The 13,450-nt window shown below is 41.3% G+C and overlaps 1 pseudogene; it reads right to left on the bottom strand.

Moving 5' to 3' along the window:
• Nucleotides 1–10,034: 10,034 nt before the first annotated feature.
• On the bottom strand, nucleotides 10,035–10,153 carry LOC148521520 (5S ribosomal RNA; annotated as a pseudogene).
• Between the last annotated feature and the right edge of the window lie 3,297 nt (nucleotides 10,154–13,450).

Here is a 13,450-nt window from a genome sequence, read left to right on the forward strand (position 1 = left end):
ACCCTCCAAAATGATAATACAATTGTGATCCACAAGGCAGACAAGGGTGGAGCAATTGGCCTCCAAGATTTCACTAAATATGACACAGAGGTTTACAGGCAACTAAATGATGCTAGCACCTATCAGAGAGTTTTGTTTAATCTGGGCCCGAGGATTAAGAAGGAGGTGGATGGTTTGATTGGTCTAACACTTCTAGAAGGTTGGATCAGTGAGACCATGACCGATTTTCTGACAGTAGATTTCCCGGTAACCCCTATTTTATATACACTTCCAAAAGTGCACAAGTGCCTTACTAACCCCTTGGTAGACCGATCATTTCCACTCGGGGCTCAGTATTACAGGAATATGGAATACGGGTCACTTTTTGGAGGGTATCAGTGGGTTGGTTGATATACCAGAGAACTGCCTTCTGGCCACCATGGACATATGCTCCCTCTACACCATCATCCCACATGATGGTGGTGTAGAGGGTGTTCACCAATGTTTGGTGCATGGTCCATATACAGGGCCATCGATTGAGTTTCTGTTCTCACTACTGAGGATGGTATTAGAATGCAATTACTTTATGTATGATGATAAATTTTTTATACAAAAGTCTGGGACGGCCATGGGCTCAAACATGGCCCCAGCATATGTGAATATTTACATGGACCAATATGAGTGGCGTTACATTCTGTCCAATTATAAGGAGACAATCCTATATTATCGATGTTATATTGATGATATATTTCTAATTTGGCAGGGGAGTAATGAGTCCTTTAATGAGATGATTGAGACCCTAAACTTGATTGACAGCCCTGTATGCTTCACATGTGCCATTGACCATAAGCAGATGAGCATTCTTGAGGTACTGGTCTTGGCGTTTGACTTACACTTTGTACAAAAAGCCTATAGATAAAAATACGACATTATTGGCTACTAGCCACCATCCGGATGGATTGAAGAATAACTTGCCTATATCACAGTTTATGCGTGTTTTTAGAAACAATTCGGAGCATGACCTAATGGAGGTACAACTGACTGAAATAGGTCAGAGATTTTCTGCATGGGGGTATACCAAACAAACGATTGCAAGATGCCTCACCAGGGCACGTGAGTTATCAGCAGCAGGTGAAGCTGTAAAACCAAAAAATACCAGTGCCCAAGGAGATAGATTGATCCTAGGGACTAGTTGTGACACTGGTTTAAGAGCGGTGCAAAAATCCGTGAAAAAACATTGGCCCCTTATAAAGACTGATCAGAGCCTGAAGGGAATTGGATCTAAGTCACTGTTGTTGAGTATCCGTAGAGGGGCGAACCTGAAGGACCTCGTATACAGGACGAACAGATCAATTACAAAGGTACAACAAGAGGGTTGGTTATTCAAGAAAAACGTCTGTTACTGCTGTTTAGGCTGCACTACATGTAGAGCATTATTGGTTGGAACATCATTCCCGCATCCACACAGTGGGCCAGAGGCGGATTTACCACTAGACAACCTAGGTGTCCGCCTAGGGCCCAGCGGATCTGAAGGGGCCTGAAATTCGGCCCTATCACAAATGCAGGCTTTTCTTCTTTTTATAATGTTTTACAGAGGCTCCGTACTGTACCTCTGCAAAACATGTACCAGGAGAGCACCGTGTGACATCCTAACATCACGTGGTCCCTCCCCACTCTTCTGCCCTCTCAGTGCACCATTGCACAAGCCCAGCCCCAGCAATGAGGACCGAAGTAATTACAGTAATGAGATGCAGGGCTTCCTGGACCTCTAAACATCAGCATCGCCACATCGCTACCCTTATAACAGGTCAGGGACACCGATAGGAGATACTGAGGAGCAGAAGAGGGAAGAGCTGAGGTTAGTAATAGTGCTACAGGTGCCTCCCTAAAAAGGGGAAGGTGGGTAGGGGGCTATCTGCAGGGATCTGGGGAGATGGGAAGTGTATGCATTGCTATTTTTTTCTGATAGTGACAGTGACATGGGGCAGATTTATTAGCTATTTGACACTTGTGCCAATATATGATTATACATTGTATAGTATAACCAGGCTCAGATTGTCTACTGAAATTTCTGTGGCAGGGAAGAGGAGGTGTTTGATGTTTTCATCACCCACCTGCTCCTGCTATAGTCAATGGGGGTTGTGGGGGGAGGAGACTGGATTCTGCAGGTGGGTGGGTTTGTTTGCTGCAAGTATATGGAGACTGTGGGCTTGAACCAATTAGGTGCGATGTACTCACGTGTGCGAGTCATCGCGACAGTGGCCATTCTTGACAGCCACCTGGAATCGCCTGAAAGAGCTCGCTGCCCCATAGGACAGCGAGCAAAGTCAGGCGAGTCGGGCTGCGAAGGGTGCGATGTGCCGGCCGTTGCCGGCATTTTAACACCGTTGCAATGGCACATCGCACCGATTGCACCTATTTGGATCGAGCCTTGATTTTTCTTGTGCTGTGTAAATGTATAATAAATTAATATGTCTGCGTCAGTCAGTGTCAGTAAGTGTGTGTTTCAGTAGGTGGTGTCACTGTCAGTAAGTGCGTATCAGCAATACCCCTTTCAGGCAGAAAAAAAAATTACCAGGTCAAACATTTCTACCCAGTAATTTGCTGATTAACATGGGTCGTTTCTCTGTCTGAAAGGGTCAACCTGGGTTGAAATTCCCAGGGCTTCAACCCAGGAATTTACCAAGGTCGGAGATCAGCAAACTACCAGGTAGAAATGTATGACCTGATAATTTGCTCTTCTGTCTGTAAGTGTGTTTGTGTCTGTAAGGGGTATCTGGGTCAGTAAGGGATGTCTGTCAGTAAGTATGTATCTTAATGTACCAGTCAGTGACACAGGGGTATCTTTCAGTATGTGGTATCTGTGTCAATAAGTGTATGTGTCAGTAAGTGTTTGTGTCAGTGTGTATTTGTCAATAAGTGTTATTTGTCAGTTAGGGGTGTCTGTGTCACTAAGAGCTATCTGTGTAGGTAAGTGTGTCTGTAAGCGGTGTCTGCCAGTAAGTGTGTTTGTGTCAGTAAATGGTGTTTGTGTCAGTAAGGCAGTGTGTGTGTGCATGCAGCTACTGTAGGGGGCGGTGCATGTATGTATGTGGCTATGGGGGCAGAGTGTGTGTGCAGCTCTGGGGATGGTGTGTGTGCGATTATGGGGGCAGTATGTGTATATGACATTATGGGGGCAATGTGTGTGTGTCTATAGGTAAGTGTGTATATGTGCAACTATGGGACAGTGTGTGTGTGCATTTATTTATTTTATTTATTTATTACCAGTTATTTATATAGCGCACACATATTCCGCAGCGCTTTACAGAGAATATCTTACCATTCACATCAGTCCCTGCCCCAGTGGAGCTTACACTCTATATTACCTACCACATGCTCACACACATACACACTATGGTCAATGTTGTTGGGGAGCCAATTAACCCACCAGTATATTTTTGGAGTGTGGGAGGAAACCGGAGTACCCGGAGGAAACCCACGCAAACACAGGGAGAATATACAAACTCCACACAGTTAGGGCCGTGGTGGGAATCGAACCCAGGACCTCAGTGCTGTGAGGCAGTAACGCTAACCATTACACCGTGTGTGCATGTGTGTGTGTGCGGCTATGGGGCAGTGTGTGTGTATAAAATTGCATGCAGTTGAGGGACTGGGGCCCTAAAATAATTTCTTGCTTAGGGCCCCATGAAGTCTAAATCCAGCTTTGCAGTGGGAACGGATTTCCATCAGGCATCGATTGTCCTGCCAATTGGATCAAATCATTTATATCCTATTTTGCCCATGCAGCTTAATGTACGTCGGAAAGATAGTAAGAACCTTCCGTAAGCGGATGGCTCAGCACAGATCTGATATCAGACTGGCACATGATAAAAAGGACACTGATAAACCAGGTGCAGCTCATTTTCTGCTTAAAGGTCATCAAGTGGCATCCCTAAAATACATGATGATTGATGTTGGGGGTGGAGCTAGAGTAAGTGCTAATTGATATGGTTATATAAAGAGGTTACATTGGTGTATGTATGTATGTATGTCCTGTGTTTTATGTGTGGTGTCCTGAAGAAGACCACATTTATGCGGCCGAAACATCGACCCCTTGACATTTTGAACTTTATCATGATGTGAACATTCAAGTAGGTTTTTCAAGACCTTTTTTGATACCTGAAGAGAAGCCCTGGTGAGTGCATTTTTTTCCATGACTGGTAATGTATTTTTGGTCTCTTAGGTGTACCAATTGAATGGTCACCCCAGGCAGTAACGTTCCTGTTGCTTAAAGTGAGTGCTGACCTATTCTGGATTATATGTATATTAAGGATTCTGACTTTTAACTTCTATATGCTCCTGCCTAAACCTTCTAAAAACCTGCCTATACCTTCTGAAATTGACGCTATTTGCATACGATACAGTAAAATAAAGACCTTAGACCTTGAACATGTGTCACTCAGCAATCAGCAAGAAGACTGAAGACTGGGGTCAGAACACATATATTTATACCCCTACAAAAATAAACTAAACAATAGAGAGGTTCGTTGCGATCCCATTGGCTCCCCATCACGGTGCTTCTGTTACAGGACCTTTAACAGGTTGATTCAAATGGACACAGACCAGCCTCCGACAGCTGGTTATCTCCGTTTTCCCACCTCATGCAAATCTAGGCTGTTGGCTTTACAAAGTACATTTTGGTGCTTTAACTTTCTACGGTCCATAAGTTGAGAATGCATGTTGCGATCTTCACACCGATGATACCGGGAAGCTGTTGAGAAAGTTCAGATCAGTATAACACCAAACACGGCTTATTTATCATGTATTAAACCTTAGATATCAAATCAGATGTGAGGGAGGGGAATAAGTTACTCAGGTGTGAGTGCGGGTAATGTGTGACTACAGGTGTTAGGGATGGGTTATATTTCTACACAGGTAAGGGAGGAGAATGTCGAATTTGTTACAACACGGGCAAGGGAGGGAAATGTGTTACTACAGAGGTGAACAAGTATAATGTGTTACTACAGAGGTGAGGGAGTGGAATGTGTTAGTAAACAGGTTAGGGAGAGTAATGTTTTACTATAGCAGTGATGCATTACTATAGAGGTGAAGGATTAATGTGTTACTGGAGTGATGAGATTGAAATGGAAACACAAAATATCTAAGGTCTACTCAAGTAAAACCGTGTACATCAGTAAGTCTCTGATATATGCTGCTGTCCCCCTTCCCTCTTAGTGAGTAAGACATAGAGGACAGTTTTCATGTTGATTAGTTTCAGTGCTGGACCTTTGTGGATACAAATATTGAACCTAACCCTTGTGCCAGCCCTGTTTACTTATTACAATATTCCTTTTGCATATGCTAGGTTTATATATTGCAAGATTTATTTGCAAAACATTATTAGATTAAGAGGTCCTATAAATCAAGAGATCAATATCTATCTACAGTATCTATCTTTCTATTATCTATCTATCTATCTATCTATCTATCTGCAAGTACATTCTTTGGGCTGCAGCTAAGCGTTAGCAAGAACAGAAATACTGTACAAATTTCCATCAATTGTTGGAGAGTGTGAGAAAAATATAGATGAGCAAGTCTAAAACAGGAGAAGGGATGTCTCAAGGGCCAGTCAAAGAGCAACTAATGCTATAAGAGACTGTGTGAATGACAGAGAATGGAAGTTGAAATGAAACACGATGAGACTAGAATATACAAACAGTAGAAAAGCCGTAGAAAAGATAAAGTTTTTTTCTGCATGTCTCATGCTCCCTGCACACACTGTTAAAAGATAACTGAGTTTCAGGAAAAACTAATAATTACATAATACATACTGTACTCTGTATGGTAACATAAAAACATACCTCATTAAATGAACAACACAGAACTGATGATATTACAACAAATATAAGTAAACAAATGTAATAAACTTGCATTATAATTATAAAAATTAAATGCAACATTATTATTATGCAAAATAAATGTTAATGAGCATAGTGTATTTCTAAAGATCAGGAATGATTTATTTATAGTAATATACAATGGCAAAGATGGTCCTAAGTCCATTAAGTCAGGGCCTTTTAACTGCACCCTATTGAACTACATATTAGATGCAAAAAAAAACCAAATCAATAAACTTAGGTAAATAGCAAAGCTCTATGTAACTTAGTTACCTTAAATATCATAAACCCCATAATGCAGTGTTTCCAGGGGTGTATCTAAGGGTCTGGAATGCCCCTGGCAAAGTAAGGGACTGGTGCCTCCTCATGTTACTTTGGCATCCTCTGTCTCACTCCAGTCATCCTCTGTGTCACTCCTGGCCTCCTCTGTATCACTCCAGGACTGAAGGCAAGATACTGTGAAAAAAATTTCCTTCACCCAATACAGAAACCAGAGCTCTAGACATTGATGTAGCACAAAATCACAATCTCCAGAACATGCATGCTGCAATCACCAAATGCAACTTTAGATCATCTCCAAATGAAGAAGGGCCCAGTTACTCCCCATCCTCTCAGAGCCAGATAGCTCCATTGAGGAGAAAAGGAAATCCTCAAAGGGCCTCTTAAGTTTCAATGATCTTCAGTTCAGATTTCCTTCTGGCATAAGGATCACAGTGTGTTAGATAGCAAACACAAGTAACTATCAAACATATGGTATAAGTTAACAGGAAATACAAATAAACATTAGGGGTAGTATAAAGAATATACCATTACAATTAGGGAGACTTTTTTAGTTTAGAAGATGCAGGTATGTAGAGGTCAATTGGAGTCATGTACTATTAAAGGCTTCCAACTTGTATGGTGGAGTTCCCAACTCCTGTCATTAGCTTTAATTCCAGTTGTTCTTTTTCTTCATGTAGAAGATTTCTCTTGACATGATCTCTGATGCACAAATATGATGATGGTATTACTAAGTGCTGTGTGTGCACCACCTAATTCATTTTCAAAGCATTACTCAGATAAAGAGAGAAACCTGAAAGCATTTTTCTTGCCCTTGAATTATATCCTATTTCCTTTCAGAAAAATATATGATGCTGCATAATGATTGGTGGCTTACTAATGGATTGTATGCAACCCCTAAGTGCTCAAGCTGATGGTAGAACGTGGATACATGTTTTGGTTCTCCCTGGTTCTAATCATTAGGTATCATTAGGTATCTGCTAGGCACTTTATGCGGCATAGTAAAATAGATTTGCTTTTCTTTTATGCATAGAAATCATTCAGGGAAAAATAGTTTATGTTACATCAAGGTCAGCTCTCACAAGATATAGAAGGTTGTAATTTGCCACTTCAGTGGTGGAGGGGTAATTATATCACAACATGCCTGTATCTCTTGTCAGTGCTCTATTTCTATTATACTGTATATTGTGGGCACATAGTCACGGTATTGATATATGACAGCAGCTTTAGGCTCATCTTACAATGTAATGATTATTAATTGGTACATCCAAGGGCACCAAGAGGGGAGCCGAGCATTCTGTGCACATAGTATTTTTAACATGATCACCCCCCTCCCCATCTCCTGGGTACAACGTGTGTCTTGGACCCCTGAGCACAATAAATAGTCTACATCAGCAGTCCAATATAATTTGTTGATCTAAATGTGGGCTTTTTGTTACAATGCAATCTTTTCAAGCTTTAAGGAGCCTATCCACTAGGTGACCTGAAAGACTGAATGTCTAGCGTTCAGACCTTCAGGTCACCTAGGTGCAGTGCCCGCACTGAACGGCGTTCACTGAACGTCATTCAGTGCAGGAGCCCGACCTCCTATCTCTGAACATGCCGAACACGAGGAGCGTCGTCAGGTTGATGGGCATGTTCCGTTGATAGTCGGGGTCAGCAAGCATACAGCGTGCACGCACATCGCTGGTCCTTGCCGGCTACCCATTACACAACTTTGTGAACAATGCAACCAAAAACTCCTGGTGTTGGTCAGATTGTTCACAAAGATGTGTAATGGATAGGCCCCTTTAGATTGGCCTCGGTGTATGCAGGAGATGTAGCTGTTCTTGGAGGAAGCCATACGTTTAGCAGTGACTACACTCTAATGTCTACTCTCTCTGTCATCTCAGTTACGCCTTGATCATGACTTACAGATACACTGTAGCTATGCAACTACAGTATAATCATGTCAGATGGAAGAATTAGTATAATTTGGCTTTTGACTTTTAACTTATAACTGTATTATTATTATTATTATTATTATTATATTTTTTCCTTGAGGGCAAAGACAACTTGTGCAACCACTATTATTATTATTATTATCCTTCATTTACTGTACAGTATATGGTGCCACAAGTGTTCCGCACTACCGTACAAAGTACATAAATAAGAGAACAACAAACCAGTGACTTACATTACAATACAATGCAGGGCAAGGGCACAGTTTATATACATTGCTGCGGTCATAACACTCAAATAAGCAATAGGGCATAAGCAATCAAGTGTTAGGTGCCCAAGTGTGGAGTAAGGAGTAGATGAAAGTATAAGAAAGGAGAAGCACAAGAGGGTAGAGGGCCCTGCCCGAAGAGCTTACATTCTAATGGGGAGGGGCAAACAAACAGGTGCGGCACTACAGAGTCTTCTGGGCCTATTTATCAAAATGTGTTCATAAAAAATAATTCACTTATTGCAATATGTTAAGAAAATATTTCTGGGGGATCTGAGATTAAAAGAAGGATAAACTAACGTCTTCTCCCTGGGAATATGAACATACAAGAGCCAGCTACAGTAGCTTAATTGTGCAGGCAATTTGGAACCGAAACCCAGATTTAGTTCCACTAATAAAAAAATAAATGTATAAAGCAGGGTTTTCCAAACTCAGGCCTCAAGGCAGTTTTTATTAGGGGTGCAGGGTGTGCTGGGCACACAGGCCCCTGGGTCCAGGGGGGGCCCGCACCGCACACCCTGCACCCATATTATACTTACCTCTCCAGAGTCCCACGTCGGCGTCGGTGTCTGTGCTGTAAAAAACGGCTGGAAAATGGCCGCCATGGCCATTTTCCCATCGTTTGCGCATGCGCAGTATAGGGAAAATGGACACCGCATGCACTATAGAGTTTGGGCACACGCTAGTGCCCAGAGTCTATAAGTGCGGAGCTGGCCACGCACCGCTCAGTGCGCTACCAGCCGCTGGATGGAGAGGAGGGGGCCCGTGACGGAGACTGCACACGTGCCCCCTCCTCTCTAGAAATGCCCCCGCCTCAAGGCACCCTAACAGTACAGGTTTTAAGGATATCCATGCTTAATCACAGATAGTTAAATCAAACTGAATGAGGTACTAAGTAAGTCACCTGTTCATATGCATGGATATCCTTAAAACCTGGACTGTTAGGGTGCCTTAAGTAGCAAGTTTGGGAGACACTGTTCATATTCAGCAACTGGATTACTGCAGTAACTTAATTTCTCAGGTTTCTGGAAGTTCCACAGCAACAGTCTCCAGCCATATTAATTTGCTCAACATTGCTGCTATTGCTAGAATGTTACCTGTGTAGAAAACTTTTCCTATGATACAAAGCAAGAAAACCAGAGAACAAAAATGCTACTTATTTAGTAAATGGACTCCATAATAAACGAGAAGATAGATAGATAGACAGATAGATAGATAGATAGATAGATAGATAGATATGAAATATATAGACAGATAGATAGATATGAGATAGTTAGACATACAGATAGATATAGATAGATAGATAGATAGATAGATAGATAGATAGATAGATAGATAGATAGATAGATAGATAGATAGATAGACACAAAAACAGAGAAGAAAGGCTCTTTGTTGGGGCACTCTTATGAAATAACATGTTTCAAATTTCACATAAAAATTTACTTTTATTATGCTTGCATAAAACAAGAGAGGTACACTTACATAAATATAAATACACACATACATGAAACAAAAACTTGGATATAACAGCTATCATCCAAGTTAATAGGCGAAAATAATAGAATAAATCCAATCTGCATTCAACACAATGAGATGCATATGATCTTTTCTTCAATCCATAAATTTTGTACAAAAAGTTCATACAATATCTGTGCCAAGTGTTTATCCTATTCTTCCGAATGGGAATTAACCTACTGCACCTGGTATTCCTAGGAGGTCTCCCATCCAAGTACTGGCCAGGCCTATTACTGTATCGCTTCCAAGATCAGACGAGATTGGGCAGATTCAAATAAGTATGGCTGTAGGTATATATCATTCGGTAAGGGTTAAGGTCCCCTTACACATGGTTTCCACAGTTTGGTATGAAAAAATGTAGGACTATCACTCACTGGAGAGTCCGATTAGTAGTACACACATATGTTGAGTAAAGTAATGCATATTCATACCTTATTCTTGGAATAGAAGAATGTCATAAATTAACATGCATTAAGAACAACATCAATATGTAATCCCCAATAATCCCCAATAATCCTAATGATTCACGGGAACAAAATCATCCCTGTGTGTGATGATTTTTTATTAAGGGATCATAAACTAAATCAAATATGTTGCATATTGATGATCAATGCTGGTAAGAGGAAATGATATATCAAATATCACCACTTAATCACAGTTAGAATTAACAAAATAATCATATGACTCACATGCATTGTACTGTGCAATTGTATCAACTCATAGTGTCACTGCCGATCGTAATGTGGTTTAAGGGTTAAATGCATCACATTAGCATATTGCATAATTTGCAAGCAATGGCAACCGTGAATAGTATTAAAATAAATACCAAAAAGAGGCATTTCCTAACGAAAAAGAGGAACATTGACCCATAACATTAAATCCTTTTACCATATCCTGTATGAGGTCAAATAACTCTCTATTTCTTATTGTACTTCACGATGATCAAAAAGTTAACAATAAACACTTTTAAACATCGGAGAAAGCCTCTGACAATCTAACACATATATGATACAAACATGGGGGAAAGGAAAAATGGAGAAAACAGCTGACCAAGATTCTATTAAAATGTGCATGTCCAAATATATCATGCACAAGGTATAAGCCTAACAGCGCTGTGAACAGCAGTAGGTCTGACAATAGATTTATAAAATAGCAGCTGTTTTATGAATCCCCATATGTGATCTCCCACATAAGCCCTTAGCGGTATGTGATCAGTACAAATAAGTGACTCATCGGTAGCAAAAAAAGAATTGCTGAAATATGCACTGTGTCAGTAGAGCCATATATACAATACCAGCAGGTTCCAGTTTTCCGGATCAACTGAACCTTCACATGTCGTGTAGCAGATGGAATGAGCGAGGACGCGCATTTCGCCTTGGTACAGGCTTGCTCACCTCACCGTGACCACACAGTAGGAAATCCCGTTTTTATACCTAATTCGGCGCACTCGTGACACATAGCAGGGAGGGTTGTGATTACATCACCCACTTTGGTGGTTCAAGTCTCACACCAGCCCTCCATCACGTGTCATCGTCCTATCGGACCTGATGATATCATGTGACATCAATTAGCCAGTCGGATCATATGACCATCGCAATGCCTGATGGTCATTTTAGTTTAAAGTGACTTCATAAATAAAAACGAACATTACAGCAAATATAAGTAATCAATTGATAAAATAGATAGATAGATATGATATAGATAGCTACATAACTATTAGATAGATAGATAGATAGATAGATAGATATGATATAGATAGCTACATAACTATTAGATATATAGATAGATAGATAGATATGATATAGATAGCTACATAACTATTAGATAGATAGATAGATAGATAGATAGATAGATAGATAGATAGATAGATAGATATGATATAGATAGCTACATAACTATTAGATAGATAGATAGATAGATAGATAGATAGATAGATAGATAGATAGATATGAGATTATTATTATTATTATTATTATTATCCTTTGTTTATATGGAGCCACAAGTGTTCCGCAGCACCTTACATAGTACATAGAACTAATAGGTGAACAAGAAACAAATAACTTACAGTACATTACAGTGCAGGGCAAGGACATGATTTTTATACATTGCTGCAATAGTGATTAAACGCTCACAATAAGCAGCCGGGAGTTGGCAGTCACGTGTTAGGTGCCCTTATGGGGAGTAGAGAGTAGAAGAAAATGTGAAGAGAAGCACATGAGGGAAGATGTCCCTGCTCGTGAGAGCTTACATTCTAAATATGTAAGGAGATGTACAAATGGGAGGTTTCGATCCATACGTGTGCTTTTCCTCTTACATGGGTTTGATACTGACTTAAAGGTCTATTAATGATGTTAATTATCGGTATCCGAACGGACCCCGATACTTAACATTCTAACTCATCATTGCTCTGGTGTGGACACAGCTGATCCAAAAATCATCTGTCCCCGCGAGCAGCTTCACTGCTCCTTTCGGAACTGTGACTCTAGCGTGCATGTGTGACCTATAGGTCATGCATGCTCACAAGAGCCCTGACGTCCAGTGGAAAAAACTGGACAGGAAATGATCCCTCTTACAAACCCAGGAATCCTTCCCGTAGGGAAGGAATGCGTTGTGAGCCCAGAGCGGGGGCACTCTCCATCTGAAGAAGACGAATGCTCCCGAACTCAAGCTCCAAAAATATTGTATTTTCGGAGCTTGATGAATTCTGTCCCCATAATAGTATATGGGGACAGCAGGCCATCCGCAAGAGGAAGGTAAGCAGGAGATAGCTGTGATATCTCCTGCTCTACCTTCTTGATAAATGGCCCGATAACTTAATTTCTACAATTGCAGGTGAAAATGTGGATTTTCACCTGCTTTTGTAAACATTAAGTGATGATGAATAGGCCCCTTAGGATCAAAGCAAAAAAAGCAATTAACTCGATGTGCCTTGAACAAGCTATGTTGCAATGCAAGGGGTGCATATACATTTATTATGCTTGCATGCAATGTAGGCTTGCCTACCCTCCCAATTTGGCCGGGAGCCTCCCGATTTTCAGGTGCTGCTCCCGGCCCCCCAGAAAGGCAGGCAAGCCTCCCGGAAGCCGGCATCCCTCCCTATCCCCCGCAGAGTTAATATCAAAACCCCCTTAGTAGGGGCGCCCGGTGACGTGATTCATGCTGAATCGCGGCATCGTGGCCCTGCCCACTGCTTCACAATGCCGAAAATAACAGCATTGTTTAGAGGGGGCAGAGCCACGATGACACGATGATGTGACCCGCCCCGGCTCCTCTCCCAAATGTGATGTCATGGCCGGCCACACCCCCCGCTGTTAGCCGACAATCAGCTCCCTCCTGGAAGGAGGGAACTGATTGTCGGTAAGTATGATGCAATGTACTGTAAATACTGGCTGCTCTTGCATGTAGCCTACAACTGCTGTACAGCTTTATTTATACACTGCAATTTAGATTTGAGCTTGGACTCGCCCCTCTCGCATCTAAACCTTTCTGCACATTGTAAATCTCCCCCACCTACAGTACAGCATGGTTTTGGCAAGGTGTATATTTATGTGCATTTTTTTTGCTTTGCTCCCAATTCAAAATCATCCCC

The sequence above is a fragment of the Taudactylus pleione genome, unplaced genomic scaffold, assembly GCF_031769625.1.
Source record: "Taudactylus pleione unplaced genomic scaffold, aTauple2 ptg000161l, whole genome shotgun sequence".
Classification (NCBI taxonomy): domain Eukaryota; kingdom Metazoa; phylum Chordata; class Amphibia; order Anura; family Myobatrachidae; genus Taudactylus; species Taudactylus pleione.